Raw genomic sequence first — 6,748 nt, forward strand, 5'->3', positions numbered from 1 at the left:
CAGGGGAATGCGAGCTTATACTATCGACAAATAGTCCCTGTACTTGGGGATAGGAAGCCATCTGCTGCTTTCCATTTCTGTCAGGACAGAAAAACACAAAAACGCACATTCAGGCTCGCATGTTCCACCTTCTCTGAACACCGTGCTGGCCATGATGTTCACTTGTCCAGTATATAAGAAGCACCTCTGGGGCTTTCCTTTTGCGGTGGCAGCGCCTCGCGGTGAGGAGCTCGTGTTCATACTTGTAGCTATGCCATCCAAGGGTCCGCTGCAGTCCGTACAAGTCTTCGGACACAAGAAGACAGCCACAGCTGTGGCCCACTGCAAACGAGGAAATGGGCTTATCAAGGTGAATGGACGTTCCCTGGATATGATCGAGCCACACACGCTGCAGTACAAGTTACTTGAGCCTGTTTTGCTTCTGAGCAAGGAGATAGTTGCTGGTGTGGATATCCCGGTCCGTGTGAAGGGTGGTGATCATGTGGCCCAAATTTATGCTATTCGGCAGTCCATCTCAAAAGCCCTGGTGGCTTATTACCAAAAATATGTGGCTGAAGCCTCTAAGAAGGAGATCAAAGATATCCTCATCTAGTATGATCGGACCCTACTTGTAGCTGACCCCCGTCGCTGCGAATCCAAAAAGTTTGGTGGTCCTGGTGCCCATGCCCAGTACCAGAAATCCTACAGATAAGCCAGTCTCAAGGATCAAGGTTTACCTTTGTAATAAACATCCTAGGACTTAAAAGAAGAGGAGGAGGAGGAGGAGGGGGAGGAGGGGGAGGAGGAGGAGGAGGAGGAGGAGGAGGAGGAGGAGGAGGAGGAGGAGGAGGAGGAGGAGGAGGAGGAGGAGGAGGAGGAATAATCTCTGGGTATTCAGATCCCCTCCAAATACTTTGCTTAATCAAAATGATTTCGTTTTCTGTCTCTTTCTAGCAGTTTTACTGATGAAAAGCTGAATCTTCAACTCTAAGAATAAAGAACCAACTGACGCAGTTGATGATTTAAACCAGATCCTACTAACTGACCCCTAAGCCCACACTCTCCATCAATCACAAATTAAGAGAATACCTACAGTCAGATCTTATGGAGACATTTTCTTTCATTTGAGGCTCGCTCCTTAACTCTAGCTTGTGTCAAATTGGCATAAAACTAGTCAGGACAGTTTCCAATATACTTTTCTCTCTTGGCCTTCTTCCTAATTCAATGACCTCCTGTTTCCTCTCTCTTCTGCTCGGTTCATTTCCTCTAGCTGCTAACATTAGAGACTGTTCACATCTCAGCCTGCTTCCTCATTCCCTCTATAGCCTCACTCAGATAACTTGAGCCAGTCCCAGTATTGGCCACACCAAGCTGTTTTCCCCAGACCAAATGAACACATGGATTATTCAGTCATATACTAGACGTGTAGTTCTAGGATTCTGTATTAGATTTTCTGTTGCTAATGTAAAGACAATAACCAAAAGCAAGGTATAGAAGGAAGAGTTTATTTCACTTAACAGTTTCAGAGCGTTAAGAGCCGGTGATGGTGGGTAGGGATGGAAGCAAGGAGCAAGCATGGCAGCAGATGCAGGAAGTTAATAGCTTACATATTCAAAAGCAAACAGAGAGCAGGAACTGAGAATAGAGTAAGGCTATATAGTCTCAAATGCCATCCTTAGTGACTTTGCTCCTAAGCCTCCCTGGACATCACCAACAACTGAAGATCAAATGTCTAAATACCAGAGTCTATGGGGAATAAGGATTCAAACTACCACAGACCCCCAAGAATGCACAAAACCATAGATGCCATTGTGTGACACTGTTCCTAAGGAAGACATTAGCCCAGAGGGAGAAATGATGATAGACCAAGGGTACCACCAACGCCCAACTTGCTAAACTAATGAGTTTTTATTAGTATTATAGGAGTATGGGTAAAAGATTACTTACAGAAGCAGAAATAACTCAAAAATAGCTCATCATAAAAGCCTGTTGCACCATGGATGGTGGCTCACAAAAGTTGGAGCTCTAGAACACACTGCATAACTTGCCAGTAGCTCAGGAAGTTGTAAAATGTCTTTTTGGGATAGCTCACCTTATCTGAATGTCTTTCAGCAGTACTTACTATTTATATAAAGTAGGAGATGGAGGAAATTGTGAATTTGCTCAGTTTCAGGAACTTCCTGAAGCAATTGTTTGCTTTTTTGAGTTTTCTGTTTGTTTTCTGAGTTTTCAGGAGCTCCTTGCAGAATGAAATATTTTATTTCTGAGGAAATTGCTGCAAAATAAATCCCTAAGATCCCTTATACAAAAGATTATAGTATTTGTGTTCAACCTTTGAATCTCTTCTGTGGACTTTAAGTCATCTCCAGATTACTTGTGATACACATGACAATCTCAGTGCTGAATGCACAATAATTATTCTGAATGCTTAGGGAATAATGACAATGAGTAAGACTCTACCAATGAAATTGGTATCATCTAGCACCTCAGACATTTATCATTTAACTGAAGTAGGATCCTCTCTACTTACGGAAGTAGAAACTTAAGGGTCCTTTGGAAAGTCAGTTGTGTCAGATGGTGTTTTGTTGAGGCAAACACCTGAAGGAGTGTTTTTCTGAAGCAGACACAGGTAAAATTTTATCTTGCTAAAGAAAGTACGTAAAAGGATACATGATGAAGGGTTCTTCGCTAACTACGTGCATGTATTGGTTCACCTTACAATGCACAGCTGAGTTCTATTTATCAGGACCCCATAAAGAAAAACACACCAAAAAATTTCTGGTGGCTTCTTGCCACTTGTGCTGACTCAGACCTATTGGCAGAGTGATGTCAGCTGATCCAGACTCATGTGGAGTTTTGCTAAGACAGATTCACCGGCTGAGGCAAGACCCATGGTGAGGCAAGACCCATGGAGAACACATAATGTTTGAAAGGAGTATAAATAGAACCCAACAGACAAGTGACGAGGGCAGGGTTTGCCTGGCTTGCATAGCTAGCTTTGCATCCCTTCTTGGTCTCATGTCTTTACTGATCTTCACTTTGTTAAGAGAGCATGGCAAAAAAACTTCTCCTGTTGTCCCTGGTAGTCCTAGTCCCTCTTGCTTACTCATGCAGAGTCATCTGAGGCCTGGCTGTCTCTGCTAGATCATGCCACTGCTGGTGAATCCCGTTTGCTATCCCAGCACTACCAAAGTAGACTGCTGGTATATGTATGAAATGACTGTGATCTGATTGAGCTGCTGCTGCTGATTCTTGTGAACTGAGCTACTAATTTCTTGACAAAGCAGATGGGATTTGCTCCAAGGAACAATTTCTAAACAGATCTACTGTTCCTATATCCTCATAACCTTTCTTTTTTACTACAACTGCTAGGTGGTGGGCTGGATGGGTGGTAAAAGCATTTAAGAACTGGTATTGAAAGCAGGGTTGTTGACCCGCGGATCCCGGCCCACAGCAGCTCTCTGCTCCCAAACCCCGTGGGAGAGAGACCTCACCGCCTGATCAGGTGGGCACTCCTGAGGCTGCAGAGCGGAGGAGACCACCGGCGCTGCCCACCCCTGCCCACATCCCTGGCCCAAGAGGCAACTGTGTGGGGCTTCTGGGTTCCCGTGGGGGAGGGCCCAGGAGCGGCAGGACCCCTGCGCCTGAGACACCGCCAGAACCTGAAGGAAACAGACCGGATAAACAGTTTCTGCACCCAGATCCCGTGGGAGGGAGAGCTGAACCTTCAGAGAGGCAGACACGCCTGGGAGACCAGGGGAGGCTGCACTCTGTGCACGTCCAGACGCCAGAGGAGAACACCAGGCGTCATCTGGAGCCCTGGTGTGCGGAGGCTCCCGGAAAGACCGGCGCAGATCTTCCCGGTTGCTGCCACAGCGGAGAGGACTTAGGCAGTACCCCACGAGCAAACTTGAGCCTTGGAACCACAGGTGGGACCAACTTTTCCCCTGCAGGAAACCTGCCTGGTGAACTCAAGACACAGGCCCACAGGAACAGCTGAAGACCTGTAGAGAGGAAAAACTACACGCCCAAAAGCAGAACACTCTGTCCCCATAACTGGCTGAAAGAAAACAGGAAAACAGGTCTACAGCACTCCTGACACACAGGCTTATAGGACAGTCTAGCCACGGTCAGAAATAGCAGAACAAAGTAACACTAGAGATAATCTGATGGCGAGAGGCAAGCGCAGGAACCCAAGCAACAGAAACCAAGACTACTTGGCATCATCGGAGCCCAATTCTCCCACCAAAACAAACACAGAATATCCAAACACACCAGAAAAGCAAGATCTAGTTTCAAAATCATATTTGATCATGATGCTGGAGGACTTCAAGAAAGACATAAAGAGCTCCCTTAGAGAACAAGTAGAAGCCTACAGAGAGGAATCGCAAAAATCCCTGAAAGAATTCCAGGAAAACACAATCAAACAGTTGAAGGAATTAAAAATGGAAATAGAAGCAATCAAGAAAGAACACATGGAAACAACCCTGGACATAGAAAATCAGAAGAAAAGACAAGGAGCTGTAGATACAAGCTTCACCAACAGAATACAAGAGATGGAAGAGAGAATCTCGGGAGCAGAAGATTCCATAGAAATCATTGACTCAACTGTCAAAGATAATGTAAAGCAGAAAAAGCTACTGGTCCAAAACATACAGGAAATCCAGGACTCAATGAGAAGATCAAACCTAAGGATAATAGGTATAGAAGAGAGTGAAGACTCCCAGCTCAAAGGACCAGTAAATATCTTCAACAAAATCATAGAAGAAAACTTCCCTAACCTAAAAAAAGAGATACCCATAGGCATACAAGAAGCCTACAGAACTCCAAATAGATTGGACCAGAAAAGAAACACCTCCTGTCACATAATAGTCAAAACAGCAAACGCACAAAATAAAGAAAGAATATTAAAAGCAGTAAGGGAAAAGGGTCAAGTAACATATAAAGGCAGACCTATCAGAATCACACCAGACTTTTCGCCAGAAACTATGAAGGCCAGAAGATCCTGGACAGATGTCATACAGACCCTAAGAGAACACAAATGCCAGCCCAGGTTACTGTATCCTGCAAAACTCTCAATTAACATAGATGGAGAAACCAAGATATTCCATGACAAAACCAAATTTACACAATATCTTTCTACAAATCCAGCACTACAAAGGATAATAAAGGGTAAAGCCCAACATAAGGAGGCAAGCTATACCCTAGAAGAAGCAAGAAACTAATCATCTTGGCAACAAAACAAAGAGAAGAAAAGCACACAAACATAACCTCACATCCAAATATGAATATAACGGGAAGCAATAATCACTATTCCTTAATATCTCTCAACATCAATGGCCTCAACTCCCCAATAAAAAGACATAGATTAACAAACTGGATACGCAATGAGGACCCTGCATTCTGCTGCCTACAGGAAACACACCTCAGAGACAAAGACAGACACTACCTCAGAGTGAAAGGCTGGAAAACAACTTTCCAAGCAAATGGTCAGAAGAAGCAAGCTGGAGTAGCCATTCTAATATCAAATAAAATCAATTTTCAATTAAAAGTCATCAAAAAAGATAAGGAAGGACACTTCATATTCATCAAAGGAAAAATCCACCAAGATGAACTCTCAATCCTCATCTTTGGTTGGTTTATATACAAGTGTGCAATTTCTAGGCTTGAAAGTAAAATGATGCTATCTGGTGCTGGATAGAGGAGCCTTATTTTTTATTATGGCAGCTTGCTATTTTTGTAACATGGTGAGTTGGTTGAACACAATAAAGTACAGTAGTAACTGATCTCCCCTTCTTCCTGGATGAGTGAGGAGATGATTAAATGTTGATGTCAGCATCCTTGAGCATATTCAGATGAGCTTCTGCTTCTGTTGAAAAGGATGCTGTGTTTGATTGTGGTCCGAAGCTTTGAAGCACTACTTGGCATCTCCTTCCTTGGAGGTCTCACTGTTTAAACATAACAGATTTGATAGCTTGTTGGTAAGGTGAGGTCCAGCTTGTCTCCACTAGGTCATCTTCATGTGAATCCGGTGGTTATACGGTTTTGTTCTGGGGATATTTCATTTTTTTAATAACGGTTTTAGCTGACATTCATGGAGAGAATGAATCCTTAGAACTGTGCCACTAGTGAAAGGAAATCCTGTCTAGAGTATGTTTCTTTACAAAGCTGTGTCACACCATCCTTTGGGCCCTCTGCTGGAAAAGTAGAATCAAGTCTCAAATAATGCCTTTTAAATTGTATCCTCTAGTATTATAGATGTAGGACAGTACTGTATCATACCTCTGTGGATGTAAAATAACTTGTACCTGCTTTATGATACGTAGTAGTGACCGTGCTAGTAGTAGTGACAGAGCTGTTTTTAATGATGTTGCTCAGAATGTTTTCTTTCCAGATGATGTTTGAGAAGCTAATTTAAAAAAAATGGTGCCAGGTACCACAAGAGTAACAGAACTGTGCTGTTTTCTCGGGTTTTGTTTTTTTACTTTTTTTTTTTTTAATGGAGTGTGCTGGATGTCTCTACAGTTTTGTTCAGATGACTGCAGAACCTGGAAAAGCTGTTGCTGCTGTTGATGCATAACACACTGCTATTATTGGTCTTTTTATATAAATATAAATATATATATACAGATATATAATTTGAATTTTTTGAAACTTTAGCTGTGCTGTCAACTTTGGAAAAAAGTATCCCCGTTTACTGTGTTGAGTTGGCACTGTACAGAAATTAACAGCCATATTGGTCTAGAAATGTTGAACTTAAGTTTTTTCC

The 6,748-nt window shown here is 42.9% G+C and overlaps 1 pseudogene; it reads left to right on the forward strand.

Moving 5' to 3' along the window:
* The first annotated feature begins 235 nt into the window (after window positions 1-235).
* On the forward strand, window positions 236-691 carry Rps16-ps4 (ribosomal protein S16, pseudogene 4; annotated as a pseudogene).
* The last annotated feature ends 6,057 nt before the right edge of the window (window positions 692-6,748 follow it).

This window comes from Rattus norvegicus, chromosome 5 (assembly GCF_021556685.1).
Source record: "Rattus norvegicus strain SHRSP/BbbUtx chromosome 5, alternate assembly SHRSP_T2T, whole genome shotgun sequence".
Taxonomy (NCBI): Eukaryota; Metazoa; Chordata; class Mammalia; order Rodentia; family Muridae; genus Rattus; species Rattus norvegicus.